Below are 13669 nucleotides of genomic sequence, written 5' to 3' on the forward strand. Positions count from 1 at the left end.
CAGTCCGTGGCGGGAGAGGCCTGGAGGGAAATGAACTCCACATTCCTGAAATACACAAAGACCTGTTCAGCTCCACTTTGATCCTCTCCTGCCGGAAGGCAAGAGCCATGTGGCCTCTTGGGTGTGAAGGGAAAACTACTTCACCCCTTCGAGTATTTCCCCTCCTGAGTCAGGGTCACACCTAGTGGAGAGAATGGCACAGCTACGGATGGCTGCCTTTGACCTTCAGTAAGCTGCCCAACTGCCGGCCAGGATGCTACAGGGAGGAGAAACACCAGTGTTCTTCTAGCTGGGCATTTCCAGCCAGACTCCCTTGCCCCTGAGCTATGTTGCCCGGCAACCAGAGGGCAGGAGGGGCAGGGATGGAAGTAAGAAAGAAGGCAGGGAGGAGATAATGGTAACAGGAGACACGGGGCTGAGGCCATCTGAGGCCTCCTGGTCACACAGACACCCACGCCCAGCACATGGAACGTGAATTAGCCTCAGAGGGAGGGCGCCGGAGGGTGTGAACCTAGAAGGCAGGAGGCCAGAAGTTCACACACACTCGATTTTTCCATTTCATTATTTTAAAAATATTAATAATAAAAGGAGGAGGGGAAAAAATCCCAGTTCTTAGATGTGTTGGCAAGGCAGGAGGAAAAAACTGAAAAACTGCTTATAAAAACCAAGGGAACCATTAAAGGGTGTAGAAGGGTTTGGGGACAAGTTGGTAAAAATCCTGTACTAAAACCTAAACCATGTCTTTAAAAGTGGCCAAAAAAATAGTTTATAGGAAGGTCTAAAAAGCTGCAATGAGACGCCGCCCCACGTGGTGGTGGGGGGGCTGCAGTCCCACGCGGCCCACCCACGGCCTCCCCCCTAAGCATCCCTGGGCGAGGCCACCCGGCCAGCCGGAGGGCGCTGGACGGCGGACCGCAGGCCAGAGGGGCAGCTACCGCGGCGGGAGGGTTTTGGATCCCAGTCACATGTATGGCGCTTCAGTGTCCTTCCAGGTTGAAAGCCTTCGTCCAGACCCACAAGCCATAGATGGTCGTAACCGCCTGTGCTCTGCTCCTCTGGCTTCCTGCCTTCCCACCCTGCAGAGCCTGCCTCACACTGCAGTTAGGCTGAGCCTTCTAGAACACAGATGGAATCACGCTGCTCAAAACGTTTCATCGTTCCCGTTGCCAACAAAGGAAATTCCAATCTTAGCATGGCATTCGATGCTTTCCACAGGCTTGCCCTGGTCTGCTTTTCCAGAGTCATCCCAGCTACTGAACCAAGCCCCAGCCACCCCACAGTCACAGAAACCCTACCTTTCTCCACCGAGCCCCGAACGTTTTACTCTTCTGTGCCTTTGCTCATTACTATAAGTCCCCATTTGGCTTACATTCAAATAAGCCCTATTTGCCCTTTTAAAAATACACAGAAATAAAATATAAATTTTTCAAAGGACTATGTGTAAGTGATTTAATTTTTAAGGTGCAGAAGACACAGAAAAGTCTCTCGCCTTCCTCGTCCCCTTGCTCACTCCCTCTCCCTCAACTAAATCATCTTTCACTCTTTTACAAATGTTCTCTCCTGGCGGGTACCTTCATTTCTCCAGAAACTATTTCTTGATTTCTATAAAGTTAGTTCTTAACTGAGCAACTTTACGTAGCCTTTTTATTTCTCACATTCTGACTCTAATAAATTGTATTTAGCACGCATGAAACATACCAAAATTTTTATTTTCCTGGTGGAAACCATTTATCACTTTAAGTTACAAGAAGAAGCAATGCAAGATAAAAAGTAAAAGTTTCGTTTAGGCTTTGAAGTCAGACTAATTGAGTCCAGATCACTAACTTCAGCTGACTTAACCTTTCTGTGCGGGTGATGTCTTCATAAATGGCAGAGGATACAAATCAGTGTTTCCTTCAGCTGGAAAATCTGTACTGATCGCTCATTAGACCCACAGCAAAACTGTCATTTGCGTGTCCCCTCACTCCTGTCCGAGGTTGCAGGTACGGCTTCCAGAATCCTACATCTCCTTCTGGCTTGCCTGACTCCCTCATTTTGCAGGAGTGTGTCCTCAAATGACTTCCTGCAAAAGATGTGTGGAATTGAAGCCTGTTCAACACTTCATCTGTCTGAAAAAAATATCTCTTCTTCTGCCTTCAAAATTCACAATTAGCTTTGCCTGACTTAGAATTCTAGTTAAAAGCAGTTTTCCTCCGTAATTTGAAGCATTTCTTTGCAGTCCAGCATCTCGTGTGGCTCTTTTAAGTCTTTGGTGCCCATTTATTTGCAGGCTGTCATTATTTTTTCTTCATTTCTCATTCTCTCTGGAAACATTTAAGGTCTCTTTTTTATTATTAGTGCTCTGAATTTTTAAATGTTGCGTTTTCTGTCTTTCATTCATTATAGTGGGGAGTAAGTAAACACTTCTTTCTTAACTTCTGTATCCTTCAACTCTGGGAAATCCTCTTGTGCTATTTCTTTGTAATTCCTTCTTTTAAATTTCCTGGTAGCTGGATGTTGATCCCCTAGGTTATTCTAAATGGTTTTTTATTCTTGTTGTTGATTATTTTATACTTTTTCTTTTATTTTTTCTCTATTTTACCTTCCAACTTCTCAATTAGCATTTTCATAGCATCTTCTTGTTTAATTGATGTAGTATTTTCCTAAATGTCTCTGAGGATACAAATTAGTTTCTGTCAAGCTCCTCATTTACCCTGAGTTATTTATTTTCCTACGGAATTATTTTCCTATTTCACAATGTTTCTTTTTCGTGTGTCATAATAGTCACTGGCGGGGCTATTAAAGCTGTGAACTCAGCACGACATCGTTGGCTACTGGGCTCCGTTTCAGGGTGAGCAGAAACGGAACCCAGAAGTGGCATGAGCTCCCACATGCAGAACAGGTTGTCCAGTTTCTTTAGACAGGAACCATCCTATTTTCGAACACAACACCCAGTTGTTGTCTGACGCACAGTGAGGCCAAACCAACCAAAATGGTGGAGTTTGGAGCAAAGAAAGGTTTATTCCAAGGGCCAAGCAAGGAGAACGGGCAGCTCGTGCTCAAAAAACCGAGCCTCCACAGTGGTTTTCAGGGGGAGAGTTTCTAAAGGCAAAATTTGGGGTGAAGGCTGAGAGGTGTGCAACTCACTTCCGACTGGTTGGTGGGGGTGGTGTTCCATGAATCTTGTGCTCAGCTTGAAGTTACCAGCCTCCACCTGGCTAGGGGGTCTTAGTTCCTACAGAAGAATTCAAAGATTCGTATCAGATTGGTATGTATACCTTTGAGGAGGAGCTAGCACACTCTGCTTTATTGCCACGCTATTGTTTTCTGAGCGCATCCCACCCCACCCCTTCCCAGATTAGGAACTGCTTGAATCTGCCTGCTCTTTGGAACTCAGGGAAGGTCTAGGAAGCTGAAACCTTTTTCCTACAAATAGGAAACTGGGGACAAGGAATGTCTTTTTTACAGCAGGATCTTGCTCAGTTTCACTCCTTCCCCCATGACTACAGGGTGGAGAAGTTGGGGGTTTCTCAGCCTATGTCTCCCTTTTACCCACCATCAAATCTAGAACTTTTGAGTCCTGGCCCTTCCAGGATTCTGCAAAAAAAATCAACCCTTTGCCAAGGAGAGTGCCATCTGCACTGTGTATGTTCTTCACGGCATCTCCTTCTGTCTACCTCACCCATTAGCCCCCAGCCCTCCTCCTGAAACCAAGTCCCAGTAAAACCAAGTTCCTCTGCAGAGTTTATTACTAACTTCTCCAACCAAAACTTTATTCCCTTTCTTTTTTTCAATTGAAGTATAGTTGATTTACAATGTTGTGTTAGTTTCTGGTGTATAGTAAAGTGATTTAGTTATATATATCCTTTTACAGATTCTTTTCCATTATAGGTTATTACAAGATACTGAATATAGTTCCCTGTGTTACATAGTAGGACCTTGTTGTTTATTTTATATATGGTAGTTTATGTCTGCTAATCCCATCCCAAACTCCTAGTTTATTTTCCTCCCCAGTCTTTCCCCTTTGATAACCATAAGTCTGTTTTCTATGTCTGTGTCTATTTCTGTTTCATAAATAAGTTCATCTGTATCATTTTTTTAGATTCTACATATAAGTGATATTATATGATATTTGTCTTTCTCCGTCTGACTTATTTCACTTTGTTTGATGATCTCTAGGTCCATCCATGTTGCTGCAAATGGCATTATTCCATTCTTTTTTGTGGCTGAGTAATATTCCATTGTATATCTATATCTATAGATAGATATCTGTATCTATATATAGATAGATATCAATATCACATCTTCTTTATCTGATCCTCTATCCGTGGACATTTAGGTTGCTTCCAAGTCTTGGCTATTGTAAATAGTGCTGCTGTGAACACTGGGAAGCACGTATCTGTTTGAATTAGAGTTTTCTCTGAATATATGCCCAGTAGTGGGATTGCTGGACCATATGGTAGCTCTATTTTTAGTTTTGTAAGGACTCTTCATACTGTTTTCCATAGTCGCTGCACCAATTTACATTCCCACTACTACTTTATTCCCTTTCTTGTCCCACTCCTGTTCTTCTCCAGACTGAGAAGTATCAAAGAAAAGGAGAGATTGAAATTGAGCAGGACCCCATAGGGCCCTCCTGGGTCCATATCCTGAGTCCCCTGTTTCTTGCTTATAGAAAAAGGCTTTAGTCTCCTAGGCCTTCTCTGAGTTCCAAAGAGCAGATTCAAGCAGCTAACTAGAGAAGTGAGGGGATGCAGAAACAAAGGGAAAGCAGTCAAGCAAGAAAAGTAATGATAGCTTAAACAGCAGTTCAGTGATGAGAGTCCCAGACCCTCCTTAAGGGATGTACAGAGCAATCTGATGCGTACCTCTGCAGAAATGAAGACCCCTCACCCAGGTGGGGGATAGTGACAGCAGGCTGACCACAAGCATACAGACCCCAGACTGGCTGGAACCAGAAGGCTGACAATTAAGATTCCTGAAACACCATCATTACCTCACCACCAACCAATCAGAAGAAAGTCATGCATTCTGCAACCCTCACCCCAATATTGCCTTTAAAACGCTTCCATGAAAGGCATTTGGGGAGTTCACATGTCTTTTGAGCATGAGCTGCCCATTCTTCTCACTTGGTGCCCTGTAATAAAAGCTCTTCTCTCCTTCACCACGACCCTGTGTGAGTAGGTTGGCTCTGCTGCACATCAGATGAATGGACCCAAATTCATTCAGTAACATTCCTATGGTCTTTCATCTGCACATCACACAATTGCTTATCCTCTGAAGACCCTCTTCAAATTCTCTTCATTGTTAAAAGTTATGCCAGTTTTTATTCCTTAGCTGTCATGTCATGGGCTCAGAAGGTAAAAAAGATAAATGTGTTTCAGGAAACCAAAAACAAAAATGATGATTCTAAAAGTTTCCAGAGAGAAGGTTTATGCCCTGAAAAAAAAAAAAAAAAAAACCCAGGAATTCTTAACATCTACAATAGATGCTGGCCAAGAGAATAATTTTTTCAGGGTTAAAAGCCAAGAAACTTCAACATAGCATTTTAACATCAATTAAACTGTTTAAAATTTGGGACAAAATTAATGATGTATCAGGCACCTGTAAAACTTCTCTTGGAAGAAGTACTCCACTAAGAAGAGAAATAAATACAGGAGAACACTATGAGACTTATGTTAATTAAGAATAAATAAATAAGCAACAGACACATTTTTACTTTTTTTCTAAAAAAGAAACAAAAATATGAAAGTTAAGATATGGAGTAGAAAATTAGAGTTGCAAAAGAACTTAGGGAGTGTCATACCACATAGATGAATAAGCTGGGGGATCCACACCTACATATACTAGAGTGAATTCATAAAGTGCCAAATTGGCAAAGAATCGATTTAAATCTTGCACAGATAAATAACCATTATAGAAGTTAAAATGTCAATCATTCTATGAGGCTAATAAATATAACCTTGATTCCAAAACTCGATAAGAACAGCACAAGAAAAATATAGTATCTACATACATAGATAATTGTGTCTAATATATACAAGAAACTCCTGCAAATCAACGTGAAAATGATTGGAAACCCAAAAGGAAAATGAGCAAAGCACGTAATACACAATTTAGAGAATGGATACAAGTATGAGATGACATACCTATTTCTAAGAAGACCTAGAAATCAGAGAAACAAATTTCTAAACCATGATATACTACTTCACACATATATATGATATACAAAGATTAGAGAGCTAGGTAATACCGAGTGATGGAGAAGATTCAGGGAAACAGACTCATTTCTGTGTTTCTGAAGCAGCATTAAACTGGCACCACCTTTCTAGAAAGCAACCAAGCAGTACTTAGTGAAAATTAAGTATTCAGATACCTTACGCCCAGCAGTCCCCATGCTGGGTGTGTGCCCCGGGAGCCCTTGCAGAAGTCATAAGAGCAAGTGTCCAAGGGTACTTGTCCTTTCATTGGAGACTGTCATGTGTGAGTCAGTGACTGGCAGCTGAGGGGAGTGGGAAATGAGGGAGAGGGTGGAAGAGAAATGGAAGTGAAGATCAAGGACAACAGGGAAAAACAAATAACCAGAGAAAACCAGAACGTGACCTTGCACAGCCTGTTACTGAACTTGGAATGGGTTCCACTCTGCATCTGAGGATCCTATCACAGGTCAAGGCACTCGTGGCAGGAAAGTAAATGAGCAGCTGCTGCCTGACGGTTTCATTTGCTTTGACCAAAGGGGGAAGCTGTGGAGTGACTTGACCTATCCCTTCCTTGACCTTCCAACAGTCTACCTCCATTCACCTGGCCTCATAGGAAAAGAAAAAAGAGAGAGAGAGAGAGAGACGGCCTCACCCTCTATAAACAAACCCCTCACTGATCTTCAATAATCTCCAGGGTTAGGGTTTCCCACCCAAATCTCATTTCCTTCCCTAGAACGCTTGTGGAGTGGGTTGCTCAACCTCTGAGTCACCCTGCCCACTTCACTGGTAGCCACATCAGAGCAGTGTCCACAATTGTCCCCTGCACTCCCCAGAGCACTGGCGCAGCCGTGCCCTGGGGTCTCAGACCCCTTGTGCAGATGAAGCACTAAGGAAACAGTTAGAGGCAAGATCCTGCACGTTCTGGGGAAAATAAACAACCTTTGCAGCAATGATGTCTGCACCTTCCTCGGTAGGCAAACCGCCCACCTGGGCAAAGCGGCCCCGCCCCCACAGATAAGGAGCAGAATGGACTTGTTGAAGTCACACAGTAACACCCAGAAGGCCCCATAAAGGTGAACTCTGAGCGCTGGAGGAGTTACAAGAGACAGAGATTTTTCATGGGAACATTTCCTGCCCATATGCCGGCACCAGACTTCTCGCTTTTCAGACCAAATCCTCGGTTCCATTTCCCCCAGATGCCTAGTCCACGGAGCTTGCCTCAGCTGGTGGCCCGCCTCGGACACGCACTGCCCCGTCCTCCCAAGCCCCGCAGCCCGCCTGGCGCGGGGACCCTCAATCTGGGACTTCTCCAGACGTCAGACTACAAAAACAGCCCCAACTCCTTTCCGGCTTGCGTGTCCTCAGCTACCAAATCATCAGCTGTGCTCACGCACCTTCTCCGGTGGGCAAAGCTGAGCCCGGAGGCTTTACCGAGGAAAACTATAGAAACAGAGGTTACAGGCGCTGCCCTTAAAGAATGTGAATTAGCATCTGCAGGTTGCCTGTTAAGTGTGAGCCTTTATCCTCAGCACTTTCATACATTTTCCATCATTTACCTTCACAAGGATCCGAGCAGTTAAAACCCCATTTGCCCTGTTTTCCAGATGAGCAAACTGAACCTCTCAGAGGTTGAAGAATGTGTCTCAAGTAACAGCTGGTGAGTGGCCAGTCCAGGACTTCTGATTCCAAGCCCGGGCATTTTTCACGACACCAGAGTTGCCTTAAAGAGAATCCATCCTGCTTGGAACTACAGAGAGCTGTGACCTGAGATAGACTCAGAATATTTGCAGAAGAGCATGTCAATGAGAACTGAGGCATGAAAAGATAAACTCCGAGCTGGTGTGCTCTGGTCTCGTCTGTGGAAGGGAGGGGTTCAGCAGTGAAAGATTCTGAAAGGGGGAGTTCAACCTTGGAAATCTAGTTTGAAAGGACAGAGGGCTATAGACTGGCAGGGGCGAGAAAATAAATTTGGAATAAGCACCTTCCCTTAAGGTTACTTAGACAATCCTACTGCCGTGAAATGAATTTTCCAGGCTGTCTCCCAGAGTCAGAGGAATCATGCTGAAACGTGGCAGGGTGAATTCAGGTTAAGAGCACAGAAGTATTTCTGGTGATGAGGTGGTTAAATGCCAAGCGACTTCATTAAAGGAAGTGGTGAAATGCAGATTCCACTCCCCACCCCACCACCCCCCCGCCGTTGGCTGATTTTGGCCGGCTTCTGTTGGAGACAGGAGCTGGCATACATGAGCTCTGGAAACCTCATCTGAAAATGGTAATTGTGCAGTTATACGATAACTTTATTATGCCCACATAAAAAGGGGCTCAGGGCAAGCCTTATAACAACACACGATTACTCAAGCCAGGACCCTCCCAGAGAGCCGGTGCAGAAGCTCTTTACCTCTCCTCCCTGGTTCCCATACTCCAACAAGCATGAACCAGAAAGGGCCTGAGTCACCGGTCATGTGACTGAAAGTGCACACAGGGCCTCTCCACACTTGGCAGGGCCTCATGAAACCAAAATCGCCTGTGCCCGGCGAGCTAGGGAGCATCCGGTACTCACAGGTCTGTGTCAGGAAACACCCCGGGGCTGCCGTCCAGCCATAGGAGCTTTAGGGAAAATCTATACTTGGAAAAGCTCCGTTCCAAGGCATGCTGGCCTGGCTGCAAGACCGGGCCAGCAGGCCACGCACATTACAGTCATTCACACCTGGGGTCTGCTGGACGCTGCGCCCAGGGTTGCTGGGGAGAGCTCAGCCTCGCGCCCTGTTTTAGCTCCGTCTCTGCTTCCCACAGAAGAGGATGTCTGAATGACTCCATCTCTGCCCTCTGGCTGCTGTTTGGTTATGAGTCAGTCAGTCGATTTGCTGGGTAGTTCGTTGGTTTTGCTGTGAGTTAGTTGGTTTTGTAAATAGCACAAGGGCACAATCCACCTCCAAGAAAATGATATTGTTTCACAGACTCATTAAGGATTTCACTGCTCCTTCAGGAAACCAGAAAAGGCCTTGAACAGGAAGTCCACCAGAAGGAAATTTTCTCCTCCTGCAATCGTTTCCAGTTTCCTGAGAACCATGGGCTCAGAGACAACTTAGGTTTAGCTGGGTCTTAGGAAGGGAAGCCCAAGGTCAGAGAGCTGGCACAACTCACCGGGTCACATGTCTGGTCAGTGCCCCTCACCAGTCCACGTCCCGACCACCGCCATCGTCACCAAACACGCACCAAAGTTGCCTGCCCTACCACCTCTGCAAACTCACTAAGCCCTTTATTCCCAGGAGATTTTAAATGCATAGGCACCATGCATTCAGTCCAGCAGAAATGGGAACGGCTTCCTGACCACAGAGGGAGGTGCCACCCTCAGCAGGCTCCGGTGGGATGGCAGGCTTTGTGCCATCAGTTTCGTCACCCGCCTTTTTCTTTCCTCCCCTTCTTGCCTCCCAATTACCAGAACCCACCTCCCCAGCACTCACGTGGATCAGTCGGGTGTAGACAATGTGGATGGCTGGTTGACAGAGCCAGGGTTCTCAAGTCAAAATGCCTAGATAACTAGTATCAGCCGCATGGCCTCACTCAAGACGTTAATGACTGACATCCTTAAACTGGGGACAGTAATGCCATGGTCCATGACAATGAAATGACATCACATTTTGGGAAAGGCCTCTTGAAACTGTTAGGAGAGGAAGCATAAGGGATTTTCATCACTGCTCCCAAGCTGCCCCAGGCCTGAGCACACGAGTAGAGTTCATAGTCCAAGGGAAGGGTGTCGGCGGCTGGGCTGGGCCAGGGAGCTTAGGAGCGGGGTCTGCCCGATGGGTGTCCACAGGAAACAGCTGCCTCACAGTCCTCAGAGGGGGCGTGGCTGGGCCACCAGACAGCTGCTGTGTGTGTGTTCCTTACAGCTTTTGCAGCACTTTAAGGAGGCTGTGTCACCACTGGCCTGGCAGACAGGCCGCTTGCTCGAGGGTGACAACTCATTTTCTTTCCGCAGCCTGAGCTTGTGCAAGTGGAGAATACTGGGGATGTGCACACCGATTCCCTCTTCCTCAACGTCCTTCAAGCACTCGGTTCCCCCCAACCCCCACTCTGTCGTCAACTGTCTTGACATGAAATGATAATCTCCTATCTGAATAAGATGAATGTCTCACCTTCCTTCTCCATCCCCAGAGCTGTTCCTTCCAGAAAGAGTATCCTTTTTTTTTTTTAATTTGGAAGCAATGATACAGATTTATCCATGACAACCGTGGGGGTTAAGAGCATCCTCTTTTACTCACGTGAACCACACCACCTGTTCCGTCCCTTCTCCCTGACCCCTCCTCCCTCAGCAAGCACGGCAGCCCCACTTTCCATTTCTCCTCTCCGCAGACTTTTCTCCCTCTGCCTCCGAGCACGTTCAGACTTCTAATGACTTCAGATATGTTCCTCGATGTTTCCTTCACTATTCGTCGTCCTATTTTTATTTTCTTTCCATTGCCACTCTTCTTAAATCAGCAATCTATACAAGCAGTCTCTTCCTGAAATTTTGCCCCATCTCATGCTCTTTAGAAACTTTCCTCCCAAAGGTCACCAAGGAATAGTCTGAAGGTCAATGACTAATTTTCGGGCCTCATTCTTCCTCTGCAGTACTGACATTCCACTCAGTGGGATTCACCTCCCTTCCCTACCCCGCCACGCTCCTGTGGCACAGCCACCATCGCTCTGTTTCTCTGCCTGCTCCCATGTCCCCTCTGTCACGAGGACATGACAAACTCCTATTCCTTTTATCGCCTCCTTAACGTGGACATTTGTCAAGACTCCGTTCCCAGGGCCTCTGCTGTTCTGTTTGTTCTCTTTCCCTATTAACTTCATTCACTTTCCTGGATGGATGTTTGTTTCATTCTGATGTGTTCAAACCTCCACTGGGGGACCAGGGCAGGGGGCGGGGAGGGTTGGAAGAATAGGAAGATAGCTAAAAGATGCGGGGCTTCCTCCTCCGTAAAGAAAATCTCCTAAAACTGACTGTTGTGATAGTTGCACATGTCTTTGACTATTCTAAAAAACATTAACTTTTACACTTTAAATGGATGAATTGTATGACATGTGAATTACATCTCAGTAAAGCTGCTAAAAAGTCAATAGATGTCTGTAAATACATAATAAACAATTAGAAAACTTAATGGAAAAAAACGTCACTCACAAATCCACAAAATCTAGAAAGCTAATAAATCTTGTGCAAAATCTTTATCTAGAAGATTACGGAGACGGGGTGGGTAGGATATAGCTCAAGTGGTAGAGTGCATGCTTAACATACACAAGGTCCTGGGTTCAATCCCCACCACCTCCTCTAAAAATAAATAAATAAGTAAACCTAGTCATCTTCCCCCTAAATAAATAAATAGATAAATAAATAAAATAAGTGCAATACATTTAAAACAGAAAGAAAGAAAATTACAATATTGAAGTACATAAGAAAAGAGCTGAATGCAGAAACAAAACTTGTGCACGAATGGAAGATTCACTATTGAAAAGACATTAATTCTCCCTAAATAAATCAATAAAAGAAATATGACTCCATCTGAGTATTTATTTGACCATAAAATTCACATGTAAGGGAAAGGAGCTACAAATATCTAAGACAGTCCTGAACTAGATAAAGTGAGAGGCAAGGTTCACCTACCAGAGATCAAGACTTATTATAAAGTCGAATATGGAGAGTGAACTCGTGGGGGATGGACAAACACGCCAACAGAAGAGATTAGAGAGCTCAGAAACAGACCCTCGCATAACTTAAAACTTGACATATTAGAGAAATGACCTTAAAAATACCCGTGAAGATTTTTTAAGAGAAGACAGGATATAAAATGAATGATCCTGATACGACTGATTACCCACAAACCTCTCTCTCTCTCCGACCAACCACAGACATAAATTCCAAGTGGATTAAAACATACATTTGAAAAGAAAACGTCACAACTTTTAGAATAAACTGGGAGAAGGTCTTCACGACCTGAGTAGGGATTTTCTTAAACAAGACAAAAAAGCATTAACTTTATATTAAAAGTGGATTAATTTGATTAAATTGGTTTTTCTAAAACTCTGAACTATTACAAACGTGAAAGCAAAGTGAAAAGGCAAGTCACAGCCTGAGAGACTATGTTTTCAATGTGTGCAGTCAAGGAAAGATTAATGTCCAGAAAATATGAAATGCTTATATAATTCAACATGAAAGAACAAATAACCCAATAGAAAAACGGTCAAAAGATACAAATAGGAAATACACAGAAGGAAAAACCCAACAGCCTAATGTACTTATGAAAAAGATGTTCAACTTCACTAGAACCAGGAAAACAGAAGTTTAAAAAAAAAAAATTAAAGCTTGTCAAGACCCAAACTTCTCAAGGACACAGGGAAATAGGAACTCTCATAAACTGCTAGGGAAAATGTAAATTGTAAATCACCATGGATTAAAATATGGCAATATGTGGTAAAACTGAGGACATGCATTCTCTAAGACCCAGCAATTTTCCTTCCAGGTACATGTGCCTTAGGATAACTGAAGCACAAGTGCACGTGGAAGCATTATCTACAGTAGCAAAAAAAAAAAAAAAAAAAAAACTAAATAGAAGAATGAATAACTATGATTAAATACCTATAGCAGTTAAAGCGTATTAACATGGATAAATCACCCAAAATTACTTTGAAGCAAAAAAGAAAAAGAAAAGCAGAAGCCACCTCCTGAATAACACACGCAGTATGATACCATTTACATACATTTTCAAAACAGGAAAAACAATACTGTGTATAATTTATGGACACATAAATGTGTAGTAAGTACGCAAACATGCACAGGAATGACAATCAGATACACATAGAAGTAGCTCCTGGAGGAGGGGGAGATCGCAGAGCATGGTAACAAGAGGTGCGGGTCCACGGGGCTGTCAATTATTTCTGTACCATTTTGCCAGATACGGCCAATTTTAAGATTTTAAAACTGTTGGTGAGTATAAAGAATTCTTTAAAATATTCTCTGTTCCTTTTTATAGGTTTCAAATATTTAATAAAAAGAAGTAGGAAAAAAAGTAGAAAAGTCTACGTGTTCACAAATATACTAGACAAAAGGTTAAAATATTTAATATATAAAATCTCTTGCAAATAAAGTACAAAAACATCCAGCATGGATAAAAGAAAAAAATAACATGAATAGAGAATTTGCAGCAAATAAAATATAAATCGTTCATAAACATCTTAAAATCCATTATCAAAGAAATTCAAATAAACAGTAAATAGATAAGATTTTCACATATTAGATTATCAAAATTATTTTTCTTAGTAATACTCAGTATTGGCAAAGATATGAGTCTATGAACACTCACATGCTACTGGTAAGAGTATACATTATGGCTAATCGTCAGAAAAACTATTTGGCAATTTGGATAAAAATATCATAATTTTTTTACCTTGTAATTACACTTCTAGATATCTATCAGGAGCAAAAACAGGAATGTAATCAAGATTTGAGT

General features: G+C 43.4%; 1 long non-coding RNA gene across 1 annotated transcript in view; it reads right to left on the reverse strand.

Moving 5' to 3' along the window:
- Positions 1-1534: 1534 nt before the first annotated feature.
- LOC116661361 overlaps positions 1535-13669 on the reverse strand; it is a 59434-nt gene continuing 47299 nt past the window's right edge. Inside the window, exon 5 of the long non-coding RNA XR_004317242.1 lies at positions 1535-3214. This is a non-coding gene — a long non-coding RNA (uncharacterized LOC116661361). The remainder of the gene's footprint in view (positions 3215-13669) is intronic.

This window comes from Camelus ferus, chromosome 34 (genome assembly GCF_009834535.1).
Source record: "Camelus ferus isolate YT-003-E chromosome 34, BCGSAC_Cfer_1.0, whole genome shotgun sequence".
NCBI lineage: Eukaryota > Metazoa > Chordata > Mammalia > Artiodactyla > Camelidae > Camelus > Camelus ferus.